Source organism: Ictidomys tridecemlineatus, chromosome 12 (genome assembly GCF_052094955.1).
Source record: "Ictidomys tridecemlineatus isolate mIctTri1 chromosome 12, mIctTri1.hap1, whole genome shotgun sequence".
NCBI classification, from domain to species: Eukaryota; Metazoa; Chordata; class Mammalia; order Rodentia; family Sciuridae; genus Ictidomys; species Ictidomys tridecemlineatus.
Window position 1 is genome coordinate 31,711,721 of NC_135488.1, and position 13,381 is coordinate 31,725,101.

Consider the following 13,381-nt stretch of genomic DNA (forward strand, 5'->3'; position numbering starts at 1 on the left):
TGAATCTTCTCTTTATAACGTGATGATCCCAGGCATTTTCCTAGCCAGGAAAGCTGACTAAAACACCAGCCTTAAAAATGCCTAAGAAACCTCCAGACAGAAAGAAAACCGGGGCAGAAAAAGGCCGGAACTTCCACAGTGGAATGGCCAGAAAGAAACACAGTGGCCTCTTCCTTCACCACCTGTAGGTCTCTTTAATTCTGTTCTGTCGTTTTATGGTGGAAACCACAATGACAACACCATGTGAGGTCACTCTGTCTGGACCTGGAGGGTACCTGGAAGATGATTATTTAGTAAGTGGAGATGAGAAAGGCATCTAGGAAAGGAAGATCTCTACGCTTCACCAGCAGCGGCCCAAGGTCAGTGTAAGTCCGTGACCATCAGTTGGTGTGTGGGAGGCTAACCAGAGGAAGCAGTAACCAGAGGAAGCACAGTCCTTAAACACAAACTAGTTCAAGTCACCCACAGGGAGAAAGAAGCAGGGGACAAGAAACAGAGGAACAGACGGAGATCAGTGAGATGGACAGGGCAACATGCGTCTCAGCAGGTCGTCCTTATTGTTGCTCAGTGTGCCCTTTACTTCAGTCTTGAAGATTCACTCCAGCGGGAACTCCCAGTGCTGTGCCCAGTGTGGCTGGGGCAGACAGTCCTGTCATGTCCTGGGTGCCGGCTTCTGGAAGCCAGCTTGCCATCCTTAGGAATAAAGACAGCTGTGGATGCGGCTCCTTTTGGGGACAATCTCTATCCCTAAAATATTTTAAGGAAGGCCACATTTATTTCTTTTCCTTCCTTCCTTTCTTTCTTTCTTTCTTTCCTTCCTTCCTTCCTTCCTTCCTTCCTTCCTTCCTTCCTTCCTTCCTTCCTTCCTTCCTTCCTTCCTTCCTTCCTTCCTTTCGAGAGAGAGAATTTTAATATTTACTTTTTAGTTTTCAGCAGACACAACATCTTTGTACGTGGTGCTGAGGATGGAACCCGGGCCACACGCATGCCATGCGAGCGCACTACCGCTTGAGCCACATCCCCAGCCCCACATTTATTTCTAATTGTGTTTTTATTATGATCGAGTGTTTCAACTTTATCAAATGCTTTTCCTGACTGTGTTGATAGGGTTGTTTCATTTTTCACTGCTGACAGGGTAGACCTATGTTGATAAATTAAAAAATATTTAACAAGACTGAATTCTTGGAGTGAATCCTACAGAGTCATGGTGTTTGATTCCTTTTACATATTGATGAATTCTATTTGCAAAAGTTTTGTGAAGGACTTTTGCATTTATATTTGTGAGTAATACTGGTTTGTAGTGCTTTTAATACTGCATTTGTCTGGGTTTGGTGTTGGGGTAAATAAATAGAAGTGTTCCTTTCTATTTTCTGGATGAACTTTATGTAAAATTTCTATGAAAACTTCCTTTAATAAGTTTTCTCTCCAGTGAACCATCTGGGCTTGGAGATTTCTTTCTTTCAGGGGAGAAAGGGAGCTTTTAAATTACGCACTCAGTTTCCTAAGCAGTTGCTCTGTGTCATCTGAGTTGCTAAATGTCTACAGGGGTTGTTGGTTTTAATCTTTTGGCCTTTTGATGTCAGTGCAATCTATAGTGATGACTCTTATTTAATTCTGGATCCTAGAGATTTGTGTCTTATATATTTTTTCCTTATCAGAATGTCTAGAAGTTTGTCAGTTTTACTGATCTTTTAGAGAATCCTCCCTTTGTTTCATTAATTTTATCTTTTGCTTTTTTGTTTTAATTTCATTTATTTCTGCTCCATTTGCTTTGTGTATATTTTGCTCTTTTTCTCCCAGGCTTTTGAGAGAGAAGCTTAGATTGATTTGAGATTTTTCTTTCTTCTATCGATGCATTAATTGCTACCATTTTCCCTCAGTTTATTGCTTTGACTTCATCTCCCAGCTGTTGATATGTTGTATTACAATTTTCATTCAGTTGGATGTATTTTTGAAAAATCCCTTGTGTCTTCCTCTTTGACTTATTAGAAGTGTGTTCTTGCTAGTCAATCCCTAAAAAACAAATACCAAATGTCTTCTTTGATATAATGAGAGCAACTATGAACAGAGCAAGGAGGAAGAGCAGGAAGAAAAGACTAACATTAAACAGAGTCATGAGATGGGAGGGAAAGGAAGAGTAAAGGGAAATTGCATGGAAATGAAGGGAGACCCTCATTGCTATACAAAATTACATATAAGAGGTTGTGAGGGGAATGGGAAAATAAACAAGGAGAGTAATGAATTACAGTAGATGGGGTAGAGAGAGAAGATGGGAGGGGAGGGGAGGGGGGATAGTAGGGGATAGGAAAGGTAGCAGAATACAACAATTACTAATTGGGCATTATGTAAAATTGTGGATGTGTAACCGACGTGATTCTGCAATCTGCATTTGGGGTAAAATTGGGAGTTCATAACCCACTTCAATCTAATGTATGAAATATGATATGTCAAGAGCTTTGTAATGTTGTGAACAACCAATAAAAAAAATAAAAAATTAAAAAAAAAAAAGAGAAGTGTGTTCTTTAGTTTTCGAGCATTTGGGGATTTTCATCATGGGTTTCTAGTTAGATTCCACTTGAGCTGGAGGCCACTCTCTGTGACTTCGATCCTTTTAGGTTAGGTGCAGTTGTTTCATGGCTCGGGATGTGGTCTGTCCTGGGGCAGGTATATAGGCAGTTGGGTGGAGAGGACTATGAACGCTGTGTTGGTTGATGGTGTTCAGTTCTTCTACTTTCTTGTTTATTTTCTAGTTGTTCTAGAGGATTAGGAAGTAGAGTGTTTTCAGCTGTACTCAGGATAGTTGCATCGTGCTAAGCAGAACGAACCTCTAGAAACCCTTTAAAGTATCACCTTGGCTGTTTCTAGAGTAAAAAAGCATGTGAGTTTGAGGGGACGAGGTGGGGAAGGTCTACCCTCCAGGTGGGCAGGAACCACCCAATGGCTCAGGACCCAGAGGGAAGAATACAGAAGGGGAGTTGGTCTCTCTGAGAGCTGGGCCCATTTTCTTCTACTGCGTAGACATCAGAACTCCAGGTCACTGGTCTCTGGACTCTAGGACTTACACCTATGGTCCCTGAGTCCTCAGGCTTTTTGCCTCTGAGAGTTGCACCATAGCATCTCTGGTTCAGGCTTTGGGACTTGGCCTGAGGTGTCCCAAGGTCTCCAGCTTCCAGATAACCCCAGTCGTCAAGCTGGTGCCCACAATTGCCAACGGGAGTGACGTATGTTTCTACCCTCCGCAGTTTGGCCTGTTTCCTTATGAATATGATCCATTGCTCTCAACTGTTACACCTGTAACTGCCATTAGTACACCTGAGTGCTTAGGCTTACAAAAACATGCTATTTATTTTATTATGTAAAGTAACATATGTGTTCTGTTGTGCTTTTATGTTTTACGAATTTCCTTTAAAAATGTAAACAAATATCTTAAATTTTTTCCCCCAAAATTTCTTTTTTTCTTTTAAAGTAGGATTTTGGTGTTTTGGGATTTCAGCATCTAGGACGATGGCATTCTGGATTGTGTCTTTCAGAATTGTGGCCCAATCCTCTTTCAATATCATCTTTCTTTGCTGAGACTCTTTTTTTTTTTTCATTCTGATGCTGGGATTCGAACCCTGTACCTCACACACCCCCAGCGAGGGCTGTTATTCTGAGCTGCATCCCTTTGCTGGGAGTTTTTCATTGGCTTCTACTGTGTTTGCAATTGTTTGTTAAAGTATTTTTATGGTGGCCGTTTTAGAATCTTTGTCAGGGGGGGATAGTAGAGGATAGGAAAGGCAGCAGAATACAACAGACATGAGTATGTCAATATGTAAATCAATGGAAGTGTAACTGATGTGATTCTGCAAGCTGTATATGGGGTAAAAATGGGAGTTCATAACCCACTTGAATCAAAGTGTGAAATATGATATATCAAGAACTATGTAATGTTTTGAACAACCAATGAAAAAAAGAAAAAAATAAATAAACAAACAAATCAATTAATAAATAAATAAACCCTCAATTGATGACCCCCCCCCTAAAAAAAAATAGAATCTTTGTCAGACCATTCCAGGCTCTGTCATATTAGTGTTGGCATCTGCTGTCTCCCTGGCTGAGAGGGTGAATAGTGACTCATTATCCTCCCTGTGTGGCCTCAACTGACACCGCTGGTAGGGAGTGGCCTCTTTGCTGCAGGGTTGTGGTGAGAGTCTTAACTCCACTCTTCTTTGAGGCTCCCTGAGCTGAGTCGGGGAGGCCGTGTTACTGTGGATTGGGGTGGAGGTCCAGGTCACAGGTCTGCAGTGGCGCCATTCAGGGAATGGGGAGCATCAAATCGCTTGTGGGGATGAAGTCCCAGCTCCCACACCACCTTCTCTGACTGCACTTGAGGGGGGCTGAGCCCCCTTGCAGCCTGGGAGGGGAAATCCAGTCTGGCGTGGGTGGTGACTGGGCCACAGTGTCGCCTGTGGCATTGGGCTGGAGTGGGGTGGTTATTGTCTTGCTAGACTGTCTTTTCCTGGCCCTTTGACTGTGGAGGGTGGACTTTTGTTGAGGCTGATTTTTAGAAGGAATGGGGGGGGGGCGTGCCTCTCCTTCCTCTTTCCCTCTGTGCAACTTCTGATATCACATTTCCACGAGAGACTTGCTCCTCTTAACAAACTCGCAACACATCCCAATCTATTGTATTATTAATTTTGCAAACATGATCAGGATCCAAAGACAATAAAAGCATCCCTGAAGGGGCGGTGTTCTGAACACGGCATCCGAGCGCACTGAGCTTGCAACCGACTTGCTCCTGGCTGGTCACTGGATTATATCTGCCCCGCCCCCACTTTCTTCTTAGAGATCCACACTGGGGGACGTGCTACTGCCCGGGCTTCAGTGAGATTAGCATCTGAACATGTTGCTGAACAGAGCTACTATTTCTACACCAACTGATTTATATCAGGAAACCTACCCTTGACAGTTCTTAAAGGAGCACAGCCAGCTGATTCGTGCACACACAACCTGGCAGCCTTGAGTTACTGGAGAGGCAAGTCATCCTGTAAAAAAGATTACTGTGATAGGTGTGGGGACACGGAGGTGCTGGAAGATGGAAAAGACGTGTCTCCACCTAAGGATTCAGGGTCTAGCCAGAGGGAGAGGATGCAAGGGCTGGTTGCAGGGCAGTGGGAAAGGAGGAAAGAAAGACCCAGAGGTGCCCGAGGGAGATGCCAGCTGGCAGTGCAGGATGAAGGGGACAGACGGGCGCTGGCAAGGTGTCATGGAGAGGTGAGGAGCACCGGGGCTGCAGTGTGGGAGCCTTGATGGGGCGAGGAACCAGCAGGTGCAGGAGCTGCGGAGGAGGGTCCCTGACCCAAGGAGGAGGGAGCGCCTGTGGGCGGAGGCCACAGACGTGGCTGGAAGGTCGGTGGATTTTGCCAACCTTGAGGGCAATTGTTCTTTGGGCTTTGTTTTGTAGCTTTGAAATAGTAATAAACATGCGAAGGCAGGTGTTTGTCAGTTTTCCTGCTGCTGTGACTTCAGAGCAGGTAGGCGTTCAGGCCTCCAGGAGAGAGGACAGAGGCAGGTGCCCACCAGGCCCAACCCAAGGGCTCCCTGGCTATTTTCTCAAATATGCCTTCTCTCTCCTCTCCCGTCCTCCTCTGGGGCTGAGTGAAAGTAATAACAGTAATAAACAGCAGCCCATGTGTTGGGGTTTGGGAGTATTTCAGATGACGTGGTGCAGGCGCCAGGCAGGTTTCCTGGTCTCTGTGTAACCGGGAAAGCTCAGGGCAGAGTGATAGGCGCTTGCCCTGCGCAGAGTGGACGGAGCCTCTGTGCTCCTCCAGGGCCTCGCTCCAAGCCACCTCTGTCTCTTCTCAAGGTGCAAGCCACCATGCCTTTTGGTTTTTTCCCCTCAAAAGTGAGGAGAAGGTCCCTATTTTCCTTCCTCATGGAGCTGCGTCTGCGACACATGTCCATCATAAACATGAAGCTAGTGAGCTCTCACACTGGACTTGCCCGGGTCATGAGTACCAAGGTCAAGACCAGGACACAGCAGGCTCCCTGTCCCGTCGCCCAGCCCCCCACCTCCTCCCATCCCCAGGGTTGGCTTTGCTTGCTCTTGAGCTCCCTAGGAAGGGCCAGGCCATGCCTTCTGGGTGACTCAATCCAAGATCCATCCCCTGGGGTGCTGGCCAAGTGGCTCTCAGCAGCCACCAAAACAAAGCCTCCTTTTCCTACACTGACCAACGCCTGCCATGGCTGATTTCCAGCCACCAGTGATTGAAGAACCAGCTCACAGACTGCCAGCCTGTTTCCCCATCCGCCCTCGTGAGTTGCACGCCTGGGTTAATTCAGCCTGAGCCAAGCCCTGCTGTCTTTCTCTCGGACATCTGGTGACCAGACGTGGAGGTAAGTGGGTTCTTTTCATTGTGGCCCTTTGGCGAGTCACTGGTTTTTAGAAATAGCCTCTTTGGGGGTTTTATTTTTGAAGTTCACGGATGCCAGAGCAGGGGCTTGAGTTCTAGTCCTAGAATCTCTACTTCGGGCCCTGTCCCCCCACCTCTTGACTCCCACTCTCCGCCTGTCTGTGCAGAGGGGAAGCACCACACCTGCCTCCCAGGCTGGGAGCACCCATAGGTGCCTGACCAAAGGTGCCTCCAAGCCGTTCTTCCCCTGTCTCCCGCCCGGGCGCTGGAGGGTGGCTGTACCTTGGGTGGATCTGTGGAGGTGGGGATCCGTGTCCCTGTACAGGCCTCTGGGTATTTGGCTCTGCACAGAGCACCTGCAGGATTCCTCAGCTTCATCACGGTTTGGTTTCTGTAAAGAAGACGAGGAGGATAAAGAAGGGAAGGAAGGATGTAGGGGACCTGCCGAGTGCAGCAGCGACCCCAGCTCTGAGCTGGCAGGCTGCGTCCTCTTCCGTGCTCACTTCTCCCGGAGTCGCACAGAGCCTTTCCTCTCTGCCACAGGCTGGAGTCGTCTCTGCGTCCTCCATTGTGAGCAGACTGACGGCTGCCAAGGAAAACACCCCCGGCCTGGCCTGCGAGCTGCGTCTGTGTCCCTCGACAGCCAGCCATGCTGGGGATCGGCGTCTCCCCCCAACCCGTGCCTGTTTTCTTTGGATCTCCCTCAGAACCCCAATTCCAGGCCTTGGGCCTCCCCACGAAAGCCCCTAATTTCCATGGCCTCTTGGATGGCCCTCTTGTGTCCCAAGGGCAAAGACCACATTCAGCTTCTTGGCCGCCTGTCTGTGGGCCATGCCATGGCCGCCTCGTGGGGCGCCATTAGGACAGTCTAGGAAGAGGCAGCTGGTGTGGAGGGAGCAGAGGGTACAGTTTTGGAATTGGCAGGACCTAATTTCAAACCCTGGCTCTATGTTACACTGAGGGTGACCTTGGGCAAAGGCTGGCTCCCAGATGTCAGGCTCAGCGCAATTCCCGGGGGACCCCTGCAGGCACAGACTCACCCCTGCTGTCCAGGGGCCCAGATGAAGCGCTGCTGAGGTGCCCCCGGAGCAGGACCAAGTGGGGCTTGAACCTGCTGGCCGCGCCTGGTCCCTGCTCCAGGCTGGAAGCGCTGGGGAGCTGGAGCCCCAGCCCCTGCAGCCCCGCGCATGGCGTCGGAGAGGCAGGTCTCTTCCTGCCCCGTATGTGTGAGGGGTGAGTGCTGTGTGTGGCGTGGCCCGGACAGGGGGTCACTGCTTGTTAGACACTGAGTGCAGGGAGGGTGTGCGTTGGTTTTGTGTGAATACCACGCCATTTTATGTACAGGACCCGAGAGAGCATTCCTGAGTTTTGGTATCTGTGCGGGGGTTTTGGAACCAATCCTGTCGATGCCAAGGGACAACTCACATAGTTCTTGATGGTTTTCGGTTGGCTTTTTAATGCTTAGATAGCCTCCCATGTTGAATACTTGTGACCCAGATTATTTGGCCGAGAATCTAGAGCTGCAGCCAAGCAGGAAGCAGAGAGCTGGCATCTTGGGAAAGCCTGCTCCTCTTGTTGGACATCCCCTCCTGCCACGGACCTGCCCTGCTGACGGCCCGCTGCCTCTTGTCCAGATGAAGACTCGCCCGTCCCAGAACATGGCCTCTGCCTGGCTTCTGCTTCTCCCTGGGTTCATGCGTGGGGCTCCTCTTACTTTTCCATGTCTTGTCACCGTGTCACTTGCAGCCCTGGTTCTGTTGGGGGTGCCCTCACTGACCAGGAGTGAGGAGCTGATGCTGAGGTCCCCTGGAGATGTGTTTCCCAGTAAAGTAGAAAAGCTCAGAACTGGGGGACACAGGCCCCTGTGAAGAACCCACAGCCCAGAGGGCCACTCACAGACGGGCTGGTGTGCCCTACCTGTGCCACGTGGGGTTTGCCTTCGACGCTCCGATGCGTGTTGTGCCCGTCAACTGTCCCACCGACGGCCCAGTCCTTCCTGGGTGGTCTGAGTGTGTTTGGGGTCCCTTGTGACCCAGCCCCATCTGGTCATCGACATTCCCTAGAGACGCGATAACGGAGATGGTTTCTGCAACCAGGAAACACCGATGTCTCACCCCCTCGCGTGGCCACGCTCTAGTTAGAGACGAGGCTTTCCTCTGTAGGAATGAGATTTCCCACCAAGCAGCTAGAGTCTGCTTAGGCTGCAAATAACCGAAAATCCAAATTGCAGAGGTTTAAAAGGAATGGGGTTTGCCTCCTCCATCTGTGGGAGGTCTGAACAGGGGCCCTGGGGCGGGTCAGAGGTCAGGAACGCCAGGGCCGAGGCCGGGCGCTTTCTTTGGCCTTTTCCCTAATGTCACCCAGAGGAGGCTGGGGGAGGATGGGGCTTGGGGGGCAGTGGGCTGTGAGGCCGGCGTCCCCTCCTGCTGGCCTGGAGTTAGTTCCAAGGGGCTCTTTTCCACACTGGCTGCTCCTGCGCCTATTGCCAAGAAGCCAGACTGGAGCTCCCAGGAGGAAGGGTAAGTCCCAAGGTACAGGGCCTGGGTGGGAGTCACACCCTGTCCTCCGTGAGTTCCTGTCACTTCGTTTTAAAAGTCTGGCATTGCCCTGGTGACTTCGTCACCATCTGGTCAACACCCATCTGTGCCGAGAGCTGAGCCCTGGACCCCATGCAGCTCACTGTCTTGCAAACCGCACAGCTTTTGAGATGGAGCAGGAAGTAGCAGTGCACAGGAGGACACAGAGTCCCCAGCAGGCGGGAGCCAGCTACGGAAAGATGGTGGACTGTCCCAGACCCTGGCTTCCCTGCTGCCCTGGTTTCTTTGTCTTCCTTGGTGAGGCCAGGCTGGGTTACCTGTCTCTGGGCACCCCAGGCACCCCTCTACCTGGGCGCCTAAGGAGAACCCACAGTTCCACAGGGCAGGCAAGCACTCAGACCTGGACGCCAGGCAGGCCAGACCTGCACCTCGGCTTTCCCTTGATATCACCTAATTCCCCAGTTCCTGGGGTCACTGGGGTCCCTGCTTTTCCTGGGGCTCTGTCCATGCTGGACTGGGCTGGCCCTGCCACTCAGGTGCTTTGGTTGCCGCCACCCTCTCTTGTTCTTGTGGTTCCCTAGTTGTGCTCAGGACTCCTCGGTGCAGGCCGCAGCCCCCCACTTGGAGTCCCAGGAAGCTCTCCAGAGTGCCCACCGTCCTGGGAAGAAACCATCTGGCTCGTGGATTTGGATATTTGGTCTGTCTGCTTCTCCAGGGTCCCAAGGGTTTTGACCCACCGGGGCTTGGCCTCGGGGTCTGAAGGTGTCCCTTCCTGAGGCTGCGTGAAGTGGGTGGGGCAGCTTTGGGGCCCTGGCTTTGCTCAGGACCCTGCAGCCTCTGCTCACCCTCTGTCCCACTCATCCTCTCTGCAGCTGGGGCCCGAGACTTGGCTTTGCGAGGCTGCACATGCCCCTGGAGCTGGCCTTACCTGGGGCCTCAGCTTGGCACTCAGAGGTGAAGGTGGTGAAGGTGAGGATGTGCGTTCATCGGTGCCGCGACTAAGTCACCCTGGCTGGGACAGGACTAGGGGATGAAGGAGCCGTCACAACCTGGAATCAACCTTCAGGGATAGAGAGGCAACATCCCAAGCCACCCACTGTCTGCTTAAGGGGAAAGAAGAGAGAGGAGGCAGAAGACAAGTGTTTTTTTTCCTTTCAATATAATGCTGATTAAATTTCAGGTTAGTGTTTTTTTAAAATTGGGTCCATTAGTGCCAGAAAGTTCCCAAATACATTAGTAGGAATAAACTTGCTTTTCAACGCTCTTGGGGTTCCTTTGAAATAACCAGCATTAAGAAAAGGAGTTATGTTATTTTACTTCTTTTCTTACCCTTTAAAGTGACCTGCTAGCCCAGGGAGGGGTTTTCACACTCTGACCTGGAACCTGAGATCCCCGTTTGGAAACCGCTGCGTTCCCACTTCCACTTCCCTCAGTCCTCGCTCGGGGACAAGGTTCAGGGAGACATGCCTGTGGCCTCTTGTCCCCAACCGTCCCTGGCTGCTCTTTCTGTCTGGGAGTGTCCCAGGCATCTGCACCTGAACTGGCCTCGTGACTGTGGTGACTAGGGTAACAGGTGGATGAGTGGTGATGGTCCCCCTGGGTGGTGAGCGGCTTCATTCCTGGCACCATATTTTAGTGATTTCTTTATCCCCAGGGCTGGTGCTCGACCCACAGTGTCAGGGTTGAAGTGTGTGCCCCCAAGTCCTTATGTTGAAGTTTTAGCCCCCAAGTACCCTAGAATGAGACATTATTTGGAGACAAGGTCTTTACAGAGGAAACCATTTGAAAAGGAGGTCTTGAGTGGGGTGTGGTGGTGCTCATCTGTAATCCTAGCTGCTTGGGGGGCTGAGGCCCTTGGTGTCCAGAAGGAATTGGTTCCAGAACTCTCCGCGGTTCTTATATAAAATGGTATAGCTTTGCATGAAACCTACACACATCCTCCAGATCACCTGTGAAACCTAGTAAAATGTAAATTACATGTAAATAACGGTCATACAGTGCTGTTTTGGGAATAACGATGAGGAAAACATCTGAACACATTCAGTACAGATGCATTTTTTTTTTAATGCTTTGCAACTGCAGATGCAGAGGCAGGATGGAGGGCCAAGTGTATTTGTTTTAAATAGTATCTTTTCTTTTATGATTTCCTTCCCTTCTCTTCTGGCCTCCCTGGAATGTCCCTCATTCTCTCTTTTGAGCAGACAGCTTGCTCTTCAGGATGACAAGAAGCGGGTAAGGTTTTGGGATGTTAAAGAATTATGTGAAGCACCGTGAGGCTGAGCCTCAGCTTGGGCTACGGAGCCTGGAGCAGGTGAAGTGGGGCCTGGGAACCTGTGCTGATCTGCAGGAATCCAGGGGAGGGCTGCCTCCTCCAGGGAGGCTGAGGGTCCTCTAGATCTTGGCAGGTGGATGCTTTAGCAAGGCTGGGGACATTCTGGCTGTGAGGATGTTACGAGCCAAGTCTGAGGGCAGCTGAATGTCTGGGCTCCTGCTGGGGATGAGGGGGTGATGGTGGGAGACACAGAGACGGAGACAAGGTACCCCGAGGGTCACCACACAGGCGGTGAGAAGCAATCAGGAGTCAGCCTGGAGGTGATGCCGGGAACCTTCTAGAAGGTGGACTGGGTGGTAGTGTCCACTGGGTCAAGAGACAGGAAAAAGAAGGTAGAGATGCACAAAAGAGGGACCCAGACCCCAGGAGCTGGCTAGACACACAGGCCTGAAGGAGGGGAAGGGCAAAGGGACCCTACCAGGCCCCCAGCGTTCCGTCTGTTTGCTTGGTACTGGGGACCAAACCCAGGGGCGCTTTACCACTGAGCTATAGCCCCAGCCTTTTTTGTGCTTTTGTTTTGAGGCAGGCAGGGTCTCACTAAATGCTGAGGCTGGCCTGGAACTTGAGAGCCTCCTGCCTCTGCCTCTGGAGTCCCGGGATTACAGCTGCGCACCCCGGCACCTGGCTAAGGCCCTGCACTCTTGACCGAGCTTGACGTGGACTGCACGTCGACTCACAAGAGTTTGAGGCCCGTAGGCACTAGTGACGGCATTTTAAAAGCCACCTCCGGGTTTTATAATGAACAGAGGCGATGTCCCATGCACAGTGACGACTATTTTGGTAAGCCACATTAAAGAACATTTAAAAACAATACAATTTCCATTTCCATTTACTAGTAATGTCTATTTCTCTAGCAAATGAGAAACAGTTGAATACTGTTTTCTTAAACCTCTCTGACGGAGCTGGGAAGATGTGGAGGAGCATGCACACTTACTGCCCTTTGGCAAAGGAATCTTCTCTTGTCCCATGTGGAAAGACATAAATTTGGGGGACCCCTGCCCCTTCCCTAGGTTTCTGTGGCCCATGGTTAGCAAACTCCTCAAATGAATTTCAAAGTCACTTTCCAATCAGCTGCAAAACTACTTAAGCCACTCCTTTGTTCTGGTCCTGAAGTCAGAGCGACCCTGTAAACTCCCCAAGCGTCCCGACCATGAGAAGTCTGATGGTAAAATGACATGTTTGGAAGTCGCTGCGAACGCTGGCAGCTGGACGCGATGATAAATCTGAGCCATTTCACATGGTCACTTGGGTCAGTAATAAAAAACATGAACTTAAAATATATTTCCTCTTGCCTTTCATGGCCATAAAGATCAATAAATTTCATAAAGTTTCAAGATAAACTGTGAGACATTTTGAATTTTATGCGAGGGACTTGCACAGTTCAGGAACTAAATCCTGGCCCTGGAGTGGAGGTGATTTACCGTTGATGGTTTCTTGGCGTACTATATGCATATTCGGGGGGTAATATTTTAAAATCAGCCAGCACATGGTCTCTGATAAGATGCATAATTCAGGTACTTTTTATAGGAAGAAAGATGTCTGCCCCCTGTGCAGTTACGATTTGGGCACGTTCCTCCTCTTGGTCCTCTCCTGGGAATCACCAGGGATGGAAACCTGGCCCCCTGATGGGAAGGATAAAGCATGCCCGTGAGAAATGCGTCCCGGGCCTGCGCTCAGGGCCCAGTGCTCCAGAATCCAGAGATCTCCCAGGACTCTGTCCACGTTTGTTTCCCTCGAAGCCAGGGACTGCTGGTACTGCTGGGCAGCCAGAGGAGGGTGGGCTGCCTTCTGGAAACGGGGCTCTGTGGGATGTGACTGTCCCTGGGCCAGGGGCTCCTTTCCTCCCCTGGACTCTAGCCAAGCTCCAAGACTCCCTGTGGTGCTGGGTGCCAAAGCTACCTGGCCCTGGTACAGGGGCTGGGGGGGCCTGGAAACCGCCTGCAGTGCACAGTGGGGAGAATGGCCTCGTGACTTCTGCACCCTCCGCTCACAAATGGCCAGCTCTGCTCGCAGGCCAGGTGGGGAGCCAGGACCCAGAGCGCAAGCCTCTGCTCAGGAGCCGCCTCCTGATGGAGAAACAACCGTCCCCTTAGCCACTCAGAATTGACCACCATTTA

General features: G+C 50.7%; 1 long non-coding RNA gene across 4 annotated transcripts in view; it reads left to right on the forward strand.

Annotated features, from left to right (window-relative positions):
• Positions 1–12,604, forward strand: part of LOC120884948 (uncharacterized) — a 55,156-nt gene extending 42,552 nt beyond the window's left edge. The window contains exons 4-9 of one of the 4 annotated variants that reach the window (XR_013428664.1): positions 6,240–6,378; positions 6,939–9,629; positions 9,805–10,112; positions 11,134–11,164; positions 11,791–12,044; positions 12,119–12,604. This is a non-coding gene — a long non-coding RNA (uncharacterized LOC120884948). Of the gene's footprint in view, positions 1–4,994; positions 5,254–6,239; positions 6,379–6,938; positions 9,630–9,804; positions 12,045–12,118 lie in introns of those variants that run through there. The other 3 variants (XR_013428663.1, XR_005727397.2, XR_013428662.1) reach the window with 3 other exon arrangements.
• The last annotated feature ends 777 nt before the right edge of the window (positions 12,605–13,381 follow it).